Source organism: Rhinatrema bivittatum, chromosome 18, assembly GCF_901001135.1.
Source record: "Rhinatrema bivittatum chromosome 18, aRhiBiv1.1, whole genome shotgun sequence".
Taxonomy (NCBI): Eukaryota; Metazoa; Chordata; class Amphibia; order Gymnophiona; family Rhinatrematidae; genus Rhinatrema; species Rhinatrema bivittatum.
Window position 1 is genome coordinate 1,647,176 of NC_042632.1, and position 20,786 is coordinate 1,667,961.

The 20,786-nt window shown below is 45.5% G+C and overlaps 1 protein-coding gene across 1 annotated transcript in view; it reads right to left on the reverse strand.

Annotated features, from left to right (window-relative positions):
- LOC115079628 (dedicator of cytokinesis protein 2-like) overlaps positions 1 to 20,786 on the reverse strand; it is a 991,955-nt gene that overhangs the window by 913,116 nt on the left and 58,053 nt on the right.

Here is a 20,786-nt window from a genome sequence, read left to right on the forward strand (position 1 = left end):
GTATCATTAATACATTTACCTTTAAGCTTGCCATTTCATTTCTTTGGTTATCTTTTGCATGTAGAATTGAGACCTTTAACATTCAGAGATCAATATTCAAAGCTTTGTCCAGATAACTTTTGAAGTTTGCCAGACAAAACACAGAATTTAAAAATATTTTCCCTAAAATGTAGTTGAAATAAAACAGAGGCAGCGTGCGAGGAATTCTGGGGACATGGCTAAAATTTTATCCCACAAACTCTAATCATAAAATTGCAGTCTGTCATGCTCTGGTGGTTGTGAGCCCTAGGGCTGATACTAGATTGGCACAGCCTGGAGCGTGCAAACATGTACCAGGCTCTAGCAGGTGGAAGCTGACATGCCACAAGGCAAGGTCTTCTGCCTGACCAGCAACCTCCCTCTTGGGTTGGGCCCCAGGTTCTAATGGCCAGCAGGACTTCTCAGGCAGGGTACAAGGAAGGCAGAGATCAAGTAAGGCCAGTGTCCAGGCAGATGTCCAAGCAGGTAGAGATCATGCATGGTTAGTGTTTAGGCAGAGTTTGAGGTAGGCAAAGATCAAGCAAGGGTCAACAGTCAGTCAAGGTCAGCAAGAGAAGAGCAGTCCACAAAAAGGCTGACTGGAGGACAAGGCAAGGCAAAGCAAGGCAGGAGAACAAGGCAGGGCAGAGAGGCAAGGGAAGTCAGAAGCAAGACTAGGCAAGGCAGGAACAAGGCAAGGCAAGGCTAGGCAAAGCAGGAACACATCAAGGCAGGAACAGTAGTACTGACGTAAGCACAGGAAGACCTGTTGCTGAGGCGTTGAGTGGTAACTTTCTTTTATATCTAGATAAGATGTGATGCCATCAGCCAGCGCCCCAGGAAGTCTTGGTTGCAGAGCCTATAAGAGGAGCTCCTGGTTGCAGGAAGTTGTATACATGGCCCTTGGATGCTGCCTGGAGCAGGACATTATGCCAGAAGCGCTTGGATGTAAGGGGTGTTACAGTACCCCCCACTTAAGCCCTCCTCCAGAACCACCCCTCCTGGGTTTGAGGGGAAACAAGTGATGCTCTTTGGACTGGCTTGGGAGCAAGGACATTGCAGGTTCCCAGGATTATCTCCTCAGCTCCATATCCTTTCCATTGTATAAGATAATGGAGTTTTCCCCACACGAGCTTGGCAATCAGATTGTCTTCAATCTGGATGCAACCTGCCTTCAAACTCAGTGCCTGGGTCAGCAGCCACTGTGGAAGATTTTGCAGGTTTTCATGTTTTCCAGTTGAGGAACAAGGGCTTTAAAAGGGACACATGGAACAAGTTGAGCATTTGTAGTGAAGGTGGCAACTAAAAAGTCATGGGATAGAAGGCGATGTCCTTTTATGGATTACAAACTGGTTAAAACACAGGAAACAGAGAGTAGGATTAAATGGTCAATTTTCTCAGTGGAAAAGGGTAAACAGTGGAGTGCCTCAGAGATCTGAACTTGGACCGGTGCTTTTCAATATCTTTTCAATATCTGGAAAGGAATACGATGAGTGAGGTTATCAAATTTGCGGATGATACAAAATTATTCAGAGTAGTTAAATTACAAGCGGATTGTGATATATTACAGGAGGACCTTGCAAGACTGGAAGATTGGGAATCCAAATGGCAGATGAAATTTAATGTGGACAAGTGCAAGGTGTTGCATATAGGGAAAAATAACCCTTGCTGTACTTACACGATGTTAGGTTCCATATTAGGAGCTACCACCCAGGAAAAAGATCTAGGCATCATAGTGGATAATACTTTAAAATCGTCGGCTCAGTGTGCTGTAGCAGTCAAAAAAGCAAACAGAATGTTAGGAATTATTAGGAAGGGAATGGTTAATAAAACGGCAAATGTCATAATGCCTCTATATCGCTCCATGATGAGACTGCACCTTGAATACTGTGTACAATTCTGGTCGCTGCATCTCAAAAAAGATATAGTTGCGATGGAGAAGGTACAGAGAAGGGCAACCAAAATGATAAAGGGGATGGAACAGCTCCCTTATGAGGAAAGGCTGAAGAGGTTAGGGCTGTTCAGCTTGGAGAAGAGACGGCTGAAGGGGGATATGATAGAGGTCTTTAAGATCATGAGAGGTCTTGAACGAGTAGATGTGAATCGGTTATTTACACTTTCGAATAATAGAAGGACTAGGGGGCTTTCCATGAAGTTAGCAAGTAGCACATTTAAGACTAATCGGAGAAAATTCTTTTTCACTCAACACACAGTAAAGCTCTGGAATTTGTTGCCAGAGAATGTGGTTAGTGCAGTTAGTGTAGCTGGGTTCAAAAAAGGTTGGATAAGTTCTTGGAGGAGAAGTCCATTAACAGCTATTAATCAAGTTTACTTAGGGAATAGCCACTGCTATTAATTGCATCAGTAGCATGGGATCTTCTTAGTGTTTGGGTAATTGCCAGGTTCTTATGGCCTGGTTTGGCCTCGATTGGAAACAGGATGCTGGGCTTGATGGACCCTTGGTCTGACCCAGCATGGCAATTTCTTATGTTCTTATGACTGGTCCAATTTGTCATAGGATAGGGTATGGTCCAATGAATTGAGGTGCAAACTTGGATTAGGGTAATCTCAAGTGGATATTCTTGGTGTTTAACCACATCTTATTCCTGGGCAAGAACTGAGGGGCCAGATGGTGCGTCCTGTCTGCACTTCTTTTATACTTCTCAGTGGCTTTCAATAGCAGTTCTTGGGTCATCCTCCAGGTTTCAGCCATGTCTAGAGTCAATTGCCGCACTGCTGGGGCCTCTGAGGCCAATTGCATCAGTAACAGATTGTTGAGATGTCTTCCGTAGACAATATAGAAGTGCGAAGAAGCTGAGATTTGTGTAACTAAATTTTTCCCATGGCAATAGGTGGGACCAAATATTTTGTTGAACAGAGACATAGGTCCTGAGTGTTAGGTATCCGTAGGTACCCACTACCACATGTGGAAATCCCACTGAGGGACAGTCAGAGACTTCACTTGAATCCAACTGAATTACCTTGGGTGCTGATGGCTGGCAGGAATTCAGAAGTCTCGGAGTAGGGGCAGATCCAGTAAGCAGGCAATTGGTCAACAGGTGGCAAGCAGCAAGTCCAGGAACTAGGCAAAGGTCGAGGCAGGCGGCAAACAGCAAGTCCAGGAACCAAGCGAAGGGTTGAGGCAGGCAACAAACAGCAAGTCTAGGAACCAGGCGAAGGGTCGAGGCAGGCGGCAAACAACAAGTCCAGGAACCAGGCAAAGGTTCAATGCAGGTGGCAAACAGCAAGTCTAGAGGGCTGGGTCAGAATCAACTGAAGAACACCAGGACACACGGCACAGGGCAGAAGCACAAGGCACAGATGGAGAGTAACCAGAAGACAAGGGAGGAAGGAGAAAGCAACAGCACTAAGAACTGGAGCAGCAGAGAAGAGCAGACTCACAAGAAGCACATTGCCATGGCGAAGAGTAGCAGGAAGAATGGCCCTTTAAGTAGTTGCTGATGATGACGTCCTTCCCCAGAACTTCACGTGCCAGTACATAAGGCCGGGGGTCATTGGCATGCATGAACCTGCCACATGGCCTGGAGGGAGACTGCCGCTGCTATTGTCGACAGCATTTGGAGCGGTGAGGGAGTGCCAGGAGTGGGTAAGTCCTATGGCAGAGGCATGTTCTAACAGTACCTTCCTTGCAAGGTCCCCCTCCATGCCTCCTAGGTCTGGGTTTTAATAGAAAACGTTGCTGAAATTCGTGGATGAGTTGAGGGGCTCTCAAAAGTTCTCCTCAGGGCCGTAACCTTTCCAGGAAATGATATATTGAAGTTCTTTCTTTACTCTCCTGACATCTACTAGGAACTAGGAACAACAATATCTAAGACAGTGGACCTTCAAACGGGTGTCCCTCAGGGGTCCTCGCTTTCACCAACCCTGTTTAATGTCTACATGGCCCCTCTTTGTAGATTTCTGGCAGGATTGGGTTTGGTCCATTATGTGTTTGCAGACGACATCCAGATTTTGATTCCAATAAAAGATTCTTTAGCAGCCACGCTAAAACTATGGGACATCTACTTTAAGTCGATAAAACAGCTGCTGACACATATGTCCCTAGCTTTAAACAACTCAAAAACAGAAATTCTATTTATCTCTAATAAGGTTACTGAAAAAATAAAAGTAGATATTTCTACTCTTCCATCGATGCACAAGATTCTTTACGATGTCAGAGATTTGGGCCTTATTCTGGATTCTGAACTTAACATGAAAGCATCAATAAAGGCCATTATAAAGGATGGCTTCTACAAATTAAGAGTGCTAAGAAAATTGAAGCCATTATTACATATAAATGATTTTAGAACTGTGTTACAGGCCTTGATACTACCGAAAATAGATTATTGCAATGCGCTGTTCCTTGGAGTTCCATTATCTACTATTCGCCCACTGCAATTACTGCAGAATGCTGCGGCCCGTCTTTTGTCTGATACAAATAGATGCGATCATGTCTCTCCCGTGCTGATGAAGCTACATTGGCTTCCCATTCAGTATCGTATCCAATATAAGTGTTTTACACTAATTCATAAAGCCATTTATGGCTCCAATTCTGAATGGTTGAATGCCTCCCTACATATACATGTGCCAGCCCAGAATCTGAGATAACTGGGGCAAGCATTACTAACAATTCCATCTCCCAAATTAGCACATCTGGGTTCAGTGAGAGAGAGGTCTCTCTCTCTGGCTGGCCCCAGATTATGGAATTCCCTCCCAGTTGATATTCGCCTAGAGGACAACATCAATAGCTTTAAGAAACAGATAAAGACCTGGTTATTTCAGCAGGCGTTTAGTCAAACTAATTGATCTGTTATTACGATAGGTTAGTGGAAGAAGTGGAGCTATTAATTTAAACACTGAAATGAGGATTAGAGACACGGGAACATTGGGTAATGTTATCTAAGGGAACGTTGGTTGACGGGTCCATTTATTATAGAATTACTTTTAAATGTATTAGTTTTTAAAGTGTTTTACTGTTTTAACTTTAATATAATTTTAAATGCTATTGAAAGAATGTAAAATTTAGATAAGTTGTTTATTTTATCTTATTTTTTCATTTTATTTTGAACTTGCTACTCCAAATTCCATGTTTGTAAACCGCCTTGACATGTAATTGAAAGCCGGTATATAAAGTTGAACAAATAAATAAATAAATAAATCTAGAATCTCGGCCACCTCATACTCTGTGTCATCTTTGAAAATCATAGGTGGAAGTTGTAGCAGCCGTCTATATAGCCAAGGCAAAACAGCAGGCTTGAGGAGAAATACATGGAATATGTCATGAATTTGCAGCATGGATGGTAGCTTGATCTTATATGCCACATTTCCTATCTGTTGAACTACTTGAACTACTTGAAAAGGTCCACAAAACAAATAGTGAATTTCAGTGAGGACATTCGCAATCGAAGGTTGTGGGTACTTAGCCACATAAGTTCCCCTTATTGGAATTGTGGAGCTGGACATCGTTTTTTATCAGCCTATTTTTGGATCGAGCAGTGGCCTGTTCCAGGAGTTGGTGTGTGGTCTGCCAGAGATTGTATAGTTCTTGGCTAGTGAAACTAGCAGCGGGGCAGGTTGATGGTGTAGCTATTGGCCTTGGTACCCGAGGATGTTGTCCAAAAACTAGATAGAAAGGCGAGACCCCTGTAGCTTGATTAACATGATTATTGCAGCACATCTCTGTCCATGAAAGCAAGGAGGACCAGTCATCCTGACGTTGGTTCACATAACATTGCAAAAATGTTTTGAGCAATTGGTTGAGGCATTCTGCTAATCTGTTTGACTGAGGGTGTTATGCTGAGGAGAAATTGAGGAGGATTTCGAAATTTTTACATAAGCCCCTCCAGTAACAGGCGCTAAGCTGGACCCCACGATCAGACAGGATGTGGTGAGGGAGATCATGTAAATGCAACATAAGAACATAAGATATGCCATACTGGGTCAGACCAAGGGTCCATCAAGCCCAGTATCCTGTTTCCAACAGTGACCAATCTAAGTCACAAGTAGCTGGCCAGTACCCAAACATTAAATAAATCTCAGACTACTATTGCTTATTAACTAATAGCGTATGGACTTTTTTCTCTAGGACCTTATCCAAATCTTTTTTAAACCCAGTTACACTAACTACTATAACCACATCCTCTGGCAATGAATTCCAGAGCTTAACTATGCACTGAGAGAAAAATAATTTTCTTCGATTTGTTTTAAATGAGCTACTTGCTAACTTCACGGAGTGCCCCCTAGTCCTTCTATTATCTGAGAGAGTAAATAACCGATTTACATTAACTTATTGGACAAACAACTGTGCTAACTCTGGGGCAGAGGACAGTCTGGGTAGAGCAACAAAATGGGCCATTTTTGAGAACTGGTCTACGATTACCCAAAACGTATTATTTCCTTTAGAAGGAGGAAGGTCCGTGATAAAATTGCTGGCGAGGAGGGGTCCAGGGTTCTGCAGAGGCTTTGCGAGAACCGCTTGTACGCCAAGTTGACTAAATGTGAATTCCACAAGGAATCCGTGCCCTTCTTAGGTTACATTGTCTCAAACAAAGGTTTCCAAATGGACCCTCAGAAGCTTGAGAGTATTCAAAAATGGACACAACCCACCGGCATAAAAGCTCTAAGACGATTTTTGGGATTTACCAACTACTACCGGACCTTTATCAAAAATTACTCTTCATCTCTTCATTGACTGTTCCATTAACAGTGATGACTAAGAAGGAAGCCAACGTTGCCACTTGGTCTACGGAAGCAGTGACAGCATTTCAGATGTTAAAAGATGCCTTCTCAAGCAAACCATGTGTCCGCCATCCGGATCCTACATGACCCTTCATTGTGGAAGTCGATGCCTCTGACGTAGGTGTAGGGGCCGTGCTAAGCCAGACCAGTGATTCTAAGATCTTGCACCCCCTGTTCATTCTTTTCCCGACGTGACTCGCCAGCGGAGAAGAACTACGGCATTGGGGATAAAGAACTGTTGGCAATAAAAATGGCATTTGAAGAATGGCGCCCCTGGCTTGAAGGTGCACAACATCAGATCATTGTTTACACTGATCACAAATATCTGGAGTACCTCCGTCACGCTCAACACTTCAACCATAGACAGGCGAGGTGGTCCCTGTTCTTCAACAGATTTGACTTTGCGCCGCGACCAGACCCTTACCTCCGTGCTCCTGGACCTATTCCCGCTTCTGGAGGCCTGGTTTGCGCCCTGTTTGGCGGTGTCCCCGCGAGGGCTGCGCCACCAGGAAGCTTCCCATGGATGCCCTGCTTCTAGGCGCGCATGCGCCACTTGGACGCTTTTCTAGGCCGTTTCCCGCCAGTGGTGACTCCGCCCAGTTCCTGACGTCAGACGCCGCGGCCTTGATAAGCCGGCCACGGACACTCAGTCTTTACCTTCAACGGGTTTACCTCCTGGTTCCCTGTTGCGTCGTGCCCCGGAGTGAGCTGCCTTGCTACCCTCTCCATTCCTGCTTGCCTGCTACAGTTCCTGCCTGGTTCCAGTTCCCGAGTCCTGCTACAGTTCCTGCCTGGTTCCAGTACCCGAGCCCTGTTACAGTACTTGTCTACTATTCTAGTCTGGTTCCAGACTTCAGCCCTGATCAACAACCCGCCTAAGTCCCAGCGGCCGGGCCCCTACGGGCTCCTTCCGGGGGAGGCTTCGGCTTCCAAGGGTGAAGCTGCCTAAGTACCAGCGGTTGGGCTCCTACGGGCTCCTCCCAGGGGAGTACCTGCTTCCAGGGTGAAGAGCACCTCTACATCCTGCCTGAACATCTGCTTCCCGGCCTGCCACATACTAGAGACATTGACCACCTTTCCCAGTCTCCTGCAGGTCGGCCCAAGGGTCCACTAAATTGAGACTCCATAACAATTGTACTAGGAAATCCGTGAGGTTAGCAAAAATCAAGTCATTCCTCTCCCATATCAACGCCCAGTTGGGAGTGAAGCTGGCAGCCTGTAACTCGAATTGTATGAGGCATTAAGAAAACCCCAACAGGCTTTGGGGTATCCATCATAGCGAAGTGGAGGCAAGAGACAAGGAGCAAGTCCTGAAGGAACCAGGCAGGGTTCTGGCATCGGTGGTTCTGTAGCAGGAGGCAGGGCTGGAGAACAGGCAGCCTGTAGGTTGTCCAAGCAGTTGGCAAAGTCCTGCAGGGGACTTGTGATATCTTTGAGTTGGCCAGAACATGCTGGAACTGATGCTTAAGCATATTAGCTGAGCTTATGGCCTCAGTAATTTGTCAGACTCTGGAGATTGTGAACCTTACGACTGCTGCTAGATTGGCGCAGCCTGAGGCATGTGAACACAGACCAGTGTTTCCTTGTGGCAGATCTTACCTTGTGGCAGCTGACATCCAAAAAGGCAAGATTTTCTGCCTAATAAGCCACCTTCTCCTGATGGCCGGTAGGACTTCTCAGGCAAGATACAATGAAGGTAGAGATCAAACAAGGTCGGTGTCCAGGCAGAAGTAGAGGCAGGCAGAGATCAAACAAGGGTTAAGAGGCAGTATGGGTCAGCAACAGAAGAACAGTCTGAGGAAAGGCTGACTGGAGAGCAAGGCAAGGCAAAGCAAGGCAGGAAAACAAATCAGGGCAGAGAGGCAAGCAGGGCAAAACCAAGGCTAGGCAAGACTGGGCAAGGCAAAAATAAAGCTAGGTAAGGTTGGGTAAAGCAGGAACAGTAGCACTGATAACTAGCCAAGGAAGATCTGTTGCTGAGGCACTGACTGGTAGCAGAGGACTTCCTAATATACCTAGACAGGATGTGATGTCATCAACCAGTGCTTCAGGCTGCAGGGTCTATAAGAGGAGCTTCTGGGTACTGAAAGTGCTATACCCGGCCCTTGGATACTGCACTGAGTGGGACATTTTGCGGAAGTTGTTTGGAGGTAAGGGGTGTTACACTATCCTAAAGTTAGCCAGATAACCAAAAAAATCAAGCAGTTGAGCAGCAGTCTCTTTCAACCCTGTCACCCCCCTGCTGCCCCCAATATATTTTAAAATGTACCATCGCCCAGCAGCCCTCTGCCAAGCAGTGCTGATGCCCTTCCCCATTCTCTACCTTAAAAAATAATTGTGGCCAAAAATCTTCACCCAGCCCAGAAACCTCCAAACTTGCTCTCAAAGCCAAGCAAGAAGAGGAGAGGCTCTTACCACCCACCTTTCGCACAGCTGAAAAATAAATGATGGTACAGCTGGCAAATACCAGCACTTAATATTAATTTATTCACCCCCGAGTGAAGCAGCCAGATGAAACTGGATTATGCACATTTGTTTATATTCACTGGCCCCTGAATGATTGATTTTCAAAATGCCACTCAGATGGTTTTATGTGCATAGTTGCATTTAAAATAAAACCCATAGTTCTGATATGTAGTAGGCCTGCTTAATGATCTTTTTCTTTTTTGTAATGTCAATATTATACTTTGGTTTATGTATTGGATCTCTTCATCTTGAGGACTTTGGTAATTGAATTGACTGAGTATTGATGATTTATTATTTTTGTAATTTGTTTCTTATTTCATTTTCCTATTTTTATGTCAAGATTTAGTCTTGTACATTTTTTATATTTTTGAAAATGCATAAAAAAATTAAACCAATAAGATTAATTTTCAAAATGTTACATGCATAAAATTAGCACATATGCACGTAAATAACCACTACTTGTATTTTCTTTATTTTCTAAAAGTCTAAGTCATGCATATTTTCACTTTTACATACATATATATATATACACTTGTAAAAAAGGGTTGGTCTAGGAACATTCCTGGGTGGGACCAACTTACTTTTGTATTTTTACACCTGCTAATTATCTGGTGAAAGTGATTATAAATGTGCTTATTGTGTAGTACTGACTGGTTGGGAGGTCTAGGTGTAGGGATAGTTTAGACTGAAGAACCAGGAGGGTCTCAATGATCTGGAGAAGGACTGGGCAAACCGGTGGACTAATTAGTTAAGAACATAAGAAATTGCCATGCTGGGTCAGACCAAGAGTCCATCAAGCCCAGCATCCTGTTTCCAACAGAGGCCAAACCAGGCCACAAGAACCTGGCAATTACATAGAAACATAGAAACATAGAAATGACGGCAGAAGAAGACCAAACGGCCCATCCAGTCTGCCCAGCAAGCTTCACTCATTTTTTCTCTCATACTTATCTGTTTCTCTTAGCTCTTGGTTCTATTTCCCTTCCACCCCCACCATTAATGTAGAGAGCGGTGATGGAGCTGCATCCAAGTGAAATATCTAGCTTGATTAGTTAGGGGTAGTAGGGGTAGTAACCGCCGCAATAAGCAAGCTACACCCATTCTTGTTTGTTTTTACCCAGACTATGTTATACAGCCCTTATTGGTTGTTTTACTTCTCCCCTGCCGTTGAAGCAGGGAGCTATGCTGGATATGCGTGAAGTATCAATTTTTCTTCTCCCCTGCCGTTGAAGCAGAGAGCTATGCTGGATATGCATCGAAAGTGAAGTATCAGGCACATTTGGTTTGGGGTAGTAACCGCCGTAACAAGCCAGCTACTCCCCGCTTTGTGAGTGCGAATCCTTTTTTCTTCTCCCCTGCCGTTGAAGCTATGCTGGATATGCGTGAAGTATCAGTTTTTCTTTTCCCCTGCCGTTGAAGCAGAGAGCTATGCTGGAAATTCGTGATGTATCAGTCTTTCTCCCATGCCGTTGAAGCAGAGAGCCATGCTGGATATGCATCGAGAGTGAAGTATCAGGCACATTTGGTTTGGGGTAGTAACCGCCGTAACAAGCCAGCTACTCCCCGCTTTGTGAGTGCGAACCCTTTTTTCTTCTCCCCTGCCGTTGAAGCAGAGAGCTCTGCTGGATGTGTGAAGTAACAGTTTTTCTTCTCCCCTGCCGTTGAAGCAGAGAACTATGCTGGATATGCATTGAAAGTGAAGTATCAGGCTTATTTGGTTTAGGGTAGTAACTGCCGTTACAAGCCAGCTACTCCCGTCTTTGTGAGTGCAAATCCTTTTTTCCACATTTCCTCTTGCTGTTGAAGCTTAGAGTGATGTTGGCGTCACAGTAACCATGTGTATGTTTATTGAATAAGGGTATTGTCTCCAGGCAGTGGCCATCATTCTGGTGAGTCACCTACTCTTCATTGGCGGCCTCTTGACTTTATGGATCCACAGTGTTTATCCCACGCCCCTTTGAAGTCCTTCACAGTTCTGGTCTTCACCACTTCCTCCGGAAGGGCATTCCAGGCATCCACCACCCTCTCCGTGAAGAAATACTTCCTGACATTGGTTCTGAATCTTCCTCCCTGGAGCTTCAAATCGTGACCCCTGGTTCTGCTGATTTTTTACTTATGGTAAAGGTTTGTCGTTGCCTTTGGATCATTAAAACCTTTCAAGTATCTGAAAGTCTGTATCATATCACCTCTGCTCCTCCTTTCCTCCAGGGTGTACATATTTAGATTCTTCAATCTTTCCTTGTACGTCATCCGATGAAGATCCTCCACCTTCCTGGTCGCCCTTCTCTGTACCGCTTCCATCTTGTCTTTGTCTTTTTGTAGATATGGTCTCCAGAACTGAACACAGTACTCCAGGTGAGGCCTCACCAAGGACCTGTACAAGGGAATAATCACTTCCCTTTTCTTACTCGATATTCCTCTCTCAATGCAGCCCAGCATTCTTCTGGCTTTTGCTATCGCCTTGTCGCATTGTTTCGCAGACTTCATATCATTAGACACTATCACCCCAAGGTCCCTCTCCTGCTCCGTGCACATCAGCCTTTCCCCCCCCATCGAATACAGTTCATTCGGATTTCCACTCCCCATATGCATGACTTTGCACTTCTTGGCATTGAATCTCAGCTGCCAAACACTAAGAAGATCCCATGCTACTGATGCAATTAATAGCAGCAGCTATTCCCTAAGTAAACTTGATTAATAGCCGTTAATGGACTTCTCCTCCAAGAACTTATCCAAACCTTTTTTGAACTGAGCTACATCAACTGCACTAACCACATCCTCTGGCAACAAATTCCAGAGCTTTATTATGCGTTGAGTGAAAAAGAATTTTCTCAGATTACTCTTAAATGTGCTACTTGCTAACTTCATGGAATGCCCCCTAGTCCTTCTATTATTCGAAAGTGTAAATAACCGATTCACATCTACTCGATCAAGACCTCTCATGATCTTAAAGACCTCTATCATATCCCCCCTCAGCCGTCTCTTCTCCAAGCTGAACAGCCCTAACCTCTTCAGCCTTTCTTCATAGGGGAGCTGTTCCATCCCATTTATCATTTTGGTTGCCCTTCTCTGTACCTTCTCCATCGCAACTATATCTTTTTTGAGATGTGGCGACCAGAATTGTACAGAGAATTCAAGGTGTGGTCTCACCATGGAGCAATATAGAGACATTATTTATTTATTTTTATTTATTTTTATTTATTTTTACAATTTTTATATACCGTTGCACAGTAATATTCCATCGCTACAGTTTACATAAAATAAACAAAAATTGATACAAAAGATATTAAAAAACTCATGACATTTTCCATTTTATTAACCATTCCCTTCCTAATAATTCCTAACATTCTGTTTGCTTTTTTGACTGCTGCAGCACACTGAGCCAACAATTTTAAATTATTATCCACTATGATGCCTAGATCCTTTTCCTGGGTGGTAGCTCCTAATATGGACCCTAACATCGTGTAACTACAGCAAAGGTTATTTTTCCCTATATGCAACACCTTGCACTTGTCCATATTAAATTTCATCTGCCATTTGGATGCCCAATCTTCCAGTCTTGAAAGGTCCTCCTGTAATGTATCACAATCCGCTTGTGATTTAACTACTCTGAACAATTTTGTATCATCTGCAAACTTGATTACCTCACTTGTCGTATTCCTTTCCAAATCATTTATATATATATATTGAAAAGCACCAGTCCAAGTACAGATCCCTGAGGCACTCCACTGTTAACCCTTTTCTTAGCTTTGCTAATTACTACCAGCAGTTTGTGCAAGGATATTACTCACTGGCTGCCCCTCTAACTGCTCTTACAAAAAAGGGCGCTGATAGCAGACATTAGCCTGAAGAGGCGTTTTAAGCCTTCGGTCACCTCAGTCAAGCATTCCTCAAAGACCCCTGTCTCCAATACCCAGACCTATCTAGACCTTTATAGTGGATCCCTCTGCCACTGGGGCAGGGGCTGTACTCGCTCAACACAAAATAAAGGAACTCTCGTGCCTTGCTTCTTCTTTTCTAAGAAATTCACTCCCACAGAAAAGAATTATAGCAATAGAGGCAGAGACTTCTAACATAGTAACATAGTACTGACAGCAGAAAAAGACTGAATGGTCCATCCAGTCTGCCCAGCAAGTTTCTTATTGTAGTAACTGCCACGCCATGCATGTTACCCCATTGTTACGCTTGGGCTCCGGTCAGGAGTCGTGAACACCACCCAGCAGGGTGGCTCCAGGTGGAGAGAGACAGGAAGCTAGAAACAGTGTCAGGTTCCAGGCTGGGTCCGGGCAGGCAGCAAGTATCAGAGTCTGGGTTCAGGCTGGGTCAGGGCAGGCGGCAAGTAGCAGTGTCTAAGTACAGGATGGGTCAGGGCAGGCGGCAGTCAGCAGTGTCTGGGTCCAGGCTGGGTCAGGGCACAGTAAGCAGGGCAAGGCAGGTCAGAAGGCCCGTAGGCCACACACACACACACAGAAGGCCCGTAGGCCACACACCAATAGCGGGGCAAGGCAGGTCAGAAGGCCCGTAGGCCACACACACACAGAAGGCCCGTAGGCCACACACCATAAGCGGGGCAAGGCAGGTCAGAAGGCCCGTAGGCCTACACACACACACACAGAAGGCCCGTAGGCCACAACCATAAGCGGGGCAAGGCAGGTCAGAAGGCCCGTAGGCCACACACACACAGAAGGCCCGTAGGCCACACACCATAAGCGGGGAAGGCAGGTCAGAAGGCCCGTAGGCCACACACACACAGAAGGCCCGTAGGCCAGGTATGGAAAGCAAGGAAGAAGGCCCAAAGGCCGCGCAAGGCAAGGCAAGGAAAGGCCCGAAGGCCACGCAAGGCAAGGCAAGGAAAGGCCCGAAGGCCACGCAAGGCAGGCTAGAGCAGGGAGCCCAGGTGAGCTCGATGCCGAAGCCCCGAGGGAACTGTCAGGCAGGGTTATAAGGGAAAGCCCAGACCATAGAGTGGACAGGGGAGATGGACCAGGCCTGTCAGGAGAGCCAGCACTAGAGGGACCCCTGGTGGTGAGGCGGTTGCACAGCAGCCACAGCCGTAACACCCATGTTTCCTTTAAGAGTAGCAAGTTACCGCCAAGTCTTATATATTAATATAGCAACATTTTTACTGAGTATGGAGCCTTCTTGGCTCCATACTCAGTAAAAAGGTACTCCTTACCTTAAAAATCAGAGCCCAAGTTGGTTGACATCTGAATCCAATTCCTTTCCCCTACCTTCAAAGTGGAGAGCAATGTTCTATTTGCATCAAAAGTATCAAGGCTTATTGGTTAAGGTTAATTATCCTCATGCATACTATTAAGGGTAGTAACTGCCACTGAGCAAGTTATCCCCATGCACCCTTTTCTTCATTTCTGTCCTCCAGCCTTTAGGGATCCACAGTGTTCATCCCATGCCCCTTTGAATTCTTTGACTGTTTTTGTCTTCATCACCTCCTCTGGAAGGGCATTCCAGGCATCCACTACACTTTCCATGAAGAAATATTTCCTGATGTTGGTTCTGAGTCATTACCCCTGGAATTTCATTTCATGACCTCCTAGTTCTACTATTTCCTTTCCAATGGATAAGGTTCAAAGTTCATGCAACATTAAAACCTTTCAGATATCTGAAAGTCCGTATCATAATGCCCTTGCATTTCCTCTTTTCCATGGTGTACATATTCAGATCCTTCAGCATCTCCTCATAACTCTTCTGATACAGACCATCATCATTTTGGTTGCATTTCTTTGGACTGACTCCATTCTGTCTCTATCCTTCTTGAGGTAGTGAATGAAGTACTTCAGGTGAGGCCTCACTAAGAACCTGTATAAGGGTATCACCACCTCCTTTTTCTTACTGGTTATTCCCCTCTTTATGCAGCTGTTGCGTCCGTCACTGCTTGATGCCCTCTCTCCGCCCTCCTTACCACTGTGGCGACTCCCTCCAGGCCTGATGGACGGTTTGCTGCCACGGCGTCTTCTTGCCGTCTTCCTCCGGCGTTCCCGGAGTGGCACGACGCTGTGGATCCACCATTTTCCTGATGACATAGGGCGCGCGCGCATGCTCCGAATGATGTACCAGCAAGGGCGCGTACCTCGGGGGCATCCCCCTGAACTGACATCATCCGCTTCCAATATAAAAGGTCTCTGAAATTGCTAACGGATCGAGTTAACAAAGGGTTTCGCTACCTAAACTACTTTGCCTCCTCGACTTACCAGGGGTACCCACTCCTCGAAGGCCTCGCTCTCTTTTCTTTATTTCAGATGGCCTATGGGAATCGGTACTCGTTCCTCGAGGGCCCATGTTCCTGAAACACTCTGAAGATTCTCTACTGCCTGGAAGCTATCACAGATAGACAATTGTGAGTTACCATCGTTCTCACAGAGCTTTCCCTGGAACCAGGTACTCGCTCCTCGAGGACCTAACCCTTTCCAGCTACTGAGCTTTCTAAAGACCTTATGTGAGATCTGTCATCCAGTTCTGGCTATGAACACAGCATACCTGTCTACTCACTATCAATAGTTTCTCTACAGCTCAGCAACCCTGGGATTACGGTTCCAGTACCTGAGGGACTTCATCCCTGCCGGGCATAGTAGCTCACCACTGCCACCTCTGGTGGTTCTTCTAACCTGTCTAATAAAAGAATTATCTGTGTCTGTCTCCATACTCAAGCCTAGCCGGTGGTCCCTCTCAGGATATCCTCCTGGGGGCGCAGTTATCTGCCATCGACCCAAGGATTCACCTATCTACATTCCTCTACAGCTGAGTGTCCTCTCCAAGCACTCCGCTGGTAACAGATGGCTACTCCTTTCCTACCAGGAGTCTTCAGCAACAGATTCATTAACAGTTTGTTACTACTTCCTCTACAGGAGCTGATCATATCACTTTACTACTTCTCCTTCCACAGGAGCAGATTCCTACAGATTGCCAACTCCGTACGGAGATTCATATCAGCTTGCTAACTCCTCCTCCTTCAGGAACTAGTACACAACAGATTGCTACTCCTAGCTCTATCACAGAGCTTTCCTAACAAGATTGCTAACTCCTCCCCTTCATAGGAGTTTAACCATAACAGATTGCTAGCTCCTCCCTCCAGAGGAGCTCGCACATAACAGATTTCTAACTCCTCCCCTCTCAGGAGTCGAAGCATAAGAGATTGCTAACTCCCTAGCAGATCTCTAACAGATTGCTAACTCCGCCTACGGAATACATCAGATTGTTACTCTTATCTGATTGCTCCTCTCATCAGTATAGAGGATTATAACAGCAGCCCAGGATTCTTCTAGTTTTAGCTATCACATTGTCATATTTCTTTGCTGCCTTCAGATCACCAGACACTATCACCCCAAAGTCCTTGTCCCAGTCTGTATACATTAATCTTTGACCATCCATCACATACAGCTCTTTTGGATTACCACACCCAAGATGCATGATTCTGCACTTCTTGGCATCGAATCCTAGCTGCCAAATCCTTGACCAGTCTTCAAGCTTTTTTAAATCACTTTTCATTTTCTCTACTACTTTAGACATGTCCATTCTGTTGCAGATCTTAGTATCATCTGCAAATAGACAGACTTTACCTTCTATACCTTCCGCAACATCATTCACAAAGATATTGAACAGAACTGTTCCCAAAGCTGAACCCTGTGGCACTCCACTTAACACCATTCTTTCTTCAGATTAGGTTCCATTTACCATTACACACTGTCTCCTGTCAGTCAACCAGTTTGTAATCCATGCCACTATCTTGTCACCCACACCCAAGCTCTCATTTTGTTCAAGAATCTCCTATGTGGGACCTTATCAAAAGCTTTACTGAAATCCAAGTAAACCACATCAAAAGCTCTTCCCTAATCCAATTCTCTAGTCACCTAATCAAAAAAATCAATCAGATTTTTCTGACAGGATTTTCCCCTGGTAAATCCATGCTGCCTCAAGTTGAGCAATCCACCAGATTGTAGATAGTTCACTATCCTTTCCTTCTGCAGAGTCTCCATTAATTTTCCCATCATTGAGGTGAGGCTAACCAGCCTCCTCTTTACTCCCACTCTTGTGAAGCAGGACCACCATCGCTCTTCTCCAATCTCATGGCACCACTCGTTTCCAGGGATCTACTGAATAGACCTTTCAGCGGACCTGCTTGTTGCAGTCATTTTTTGTTACTTTGGCTGAGGATGTGTGTGGAGGTTGGGCCAGGTAGATTCAGAGTTCTCAGCCAGACACAGACTAGTTTGAAGGCTGCAGGCCAACCTCTGAGTGAACTACTTACTGTTTTCCACTGTGAAATGCTTACAAACAGGCAATAGTCTGTTTATTTTAGTTATTCTAGTAGGTCTATGATAAGAAAGCAAGCAATTAACTTAAACTAAAGCCTGAGAGACTGAAGCCACACAGCTGTGCCTGAAACTGATAAGAACTCAGAGGAAGGGAACATCACTGATTTTCCCAAGCATTTAGTGTTTAAGGAGAAATAACAGCTAGAGAAAGAGGGAGAGCGCGTTTCCGGACATGATAGCACAGACTGATCCTTTGGAAACATGTAAGCTTATTATATATATGTAGCAATTGTTATTATCTACTATTACTTATTCTGTATGATCTGATATTAATTGTTCTATCCTCCTATTGCTCAAATAAACTTAGTACCTGGAACCATGATGTACTGAATCAAAGTTTGTGTGTGTCTATTTGTGTAGGGAATAAGCTCCTGGGTTCGATCTGCCAGGTATAACCCAAGTGTTATACCTGGCAGATCATTATACGTTGCGGCCCTCTTCACACTGCTGACCCTGCAGTCCGGGACACCCTCGCCGCCGTCGACCACGTGGTCCTGCTGCCGCCGCAACCCCCAGCGAGATCCCAGCAGCCCTCCCTGAGCTCCATCCAGCCCTCCAATCATCTTCCAGGTGGGGAGCCGCGCTGACGCCGACGTCGGTGCCTGGGAGGTGGGACCTTCAACTTTAAAATAGAGCTCGCATCCGCGGCTCTTTCCTTCTCCTGCTCAACAGCCGGCTCGCGCTGCCAGCGCTGCCCGTTCGGGGCACGAGCCTCTCGTTGCGGCCTTCTTTACCCTGCTGACCCTGCAGTCTGGGACCCCCTCGCCGCCTCTTAGTGCACCCCTTCGTGCGACCCCCTCTATATTCAGAACTTTCTCTTCAACCTTCTCCAGCGCAGCTCTATGTCACAACGCTGCTCGATGCTATATGCCCAAATGTGCTGACTATAACTCAGTCCCAAGCCCTCTTTGGGTAATTTTTACAGAGTTTACAACTCATCTTTTATTTACCTTGCTTTACTTGTGTACTGCCTATCAGTTTATTCAGTTTATGTGCTTGTAACCTGTATTTTGTATCAACTTTATTTTTCAGTGGATCCCCCCATCTCTCGCACGTTCTACCCTTTAACTCCGCCCTCTGCCAATTGTCTCCCCACCATACCCGTGCATTACCACCCCTCCCTGCGTAAACCCTCATCAATACACCTACATCCCCCCAACCTTCGTAAATCCCTAGTGCCCATCATGATCTCACCCCTCACACAATTCCTGGGCCTAACCACGCTAGCCATCTCCCTATTTAATGCCCAATCCATCCTTTAAAAAGGCCCAATACTCTATGACTTGCTCACAGACTCCAATTCTGACATCTGTGCCATCACGGAATCGTGGCTAAAGGACACAGATCATGTCTTCATAAACCAACTTACGACATTTTCTCTATCCCTAGACCTAAAAAGAGAGGTGGAGGGCTACTATTGGCTGCCAAAAAAAGCCTCAACCTTCCAAACCTCCCATCCCCCCCCAAAAACTAGAAATAGGGCTTTTCACCTCCAAAGCCTTGCAGATCTGCCTCATCTATGCCCCTCCAGGCCTACTCAAACATGACCCTTCCCCTATCATTGAATACCTTGCTGACAACATTAAACCTGACACCCCCACCGTCATCTTAGGAGATTTCAATTTCCATGTGGATACCCACTCCATCACCCCCGCCTACGAGTCCTTACTGGACACCCTTACAGCCATGGGTTTTAAACAGACCATTAATGCACCCACACATAAAGCAGGCCATACCCTTGACCTCTTCTTCATTAACTCGCAGATAACAGCTCCAGACCCACCTGTAGCTACCCCAGTCCCATGGTCCGACCACTTCCTCATCAACGCCCTCCTTACAACCAATACCTCCTCTCCCGCATCACAAAAACATAGTAAAATCATCTCTTTCAGGAAAGCCTGCCCCACAGAGGACATCACTCTAGCTTTTGATAAAGCAACCATTAATCTCGACCTCACTAATCCAGACTCCGCTCTACTTTCATGGAACAATCTCACCTCTGCAGTAGCCAATGAGACCTTCCCCATCATCTGCAAAGAAATACCCCTCACACAAACAGAAAAAAAACCATGGTACACAGCTGAATTAAAAAAGATAAAGCAGAACCTGAGATCTAAAGAACGATCATGGCGCAAAGTACTTTCACTGTCACATAAAGCTGCCTACAAAAACACACTAAACACGTACTGTCAAGCCATTCTCCAGGCCAAACGAGACTTCTACTCAGCAAAAATTCATGATTATCAATTCAATTTGAATGTCCTATTCGCGTATGTTGCAAAACTCACAAACTCCATCCCCACTATGCACAATGAGACCAATGCCAGGGATAAATGTGATGAACTAGCGCTATACGTCAAGAAAAAAATTGCCAACATTCTCCTCCGCTTTACCATTAAGCCTCCCCCCACCCCACCCCACCCCCCGCTCCCCAATGACAATAAGATCAACCTTGGGTCCTTCAACCTCACTACTACCATGGAGATTGAGTCCATTCTAAAAAAGATGAAACCTGCTTCCCATATCTCAGACACCATCCCCTCAAAAATCCTCCTCTCTATTCCCTCCACCATCGCAAAACCCATTGCTGACTTAATTAACTGCTCCATCACCTTCGGTTCTATCCCAGACCCACTTAAACTTGCTGTTGTCAAGCCTCTCCTTAAAAAACCCACCCTCGACCCCACAGACCCAGCAAACTACCGGCCCATATCCAATCTGCCCTTCATCTCCAAAATCCTGGAAAAAGTAGTTAACACCCAGCTTACCGACTTTTTAGAAGACCATAATATCCTACACCCATCCCAATTTGGTTTCCGTAAAGCCTGCAATACCGAAACTCTACTACTATCAATGACAGACACCATCCTTAAAGGTATGGATCATGGAAAATCATATCTACTTGCCCTACTGGACATCTCAGCAGCCTTCGATACCGTCAACCACCAAATCCTAATCACCCGACTAGCTGAGATAGGTATTTCAGACACAGCCCTATCCTGGTTCTCATCCTACCTCAACCATAGAAAGTATTTAGTAAAAATCGATAACTATGAATCCTCACACATCCCTATTACACAGGGTGTCCCTCAAGGATCCTCCCTGTCCTCCACCCTCTTTAATATTTATCTCCTGCCATTATGCCATCTGCTCTCCAATCTAGGCCTAAAGTTCTTCTTATACGCAGATGATGTACAGATCCTAATCCCCATTCAAATTTCCCTCAACGACACC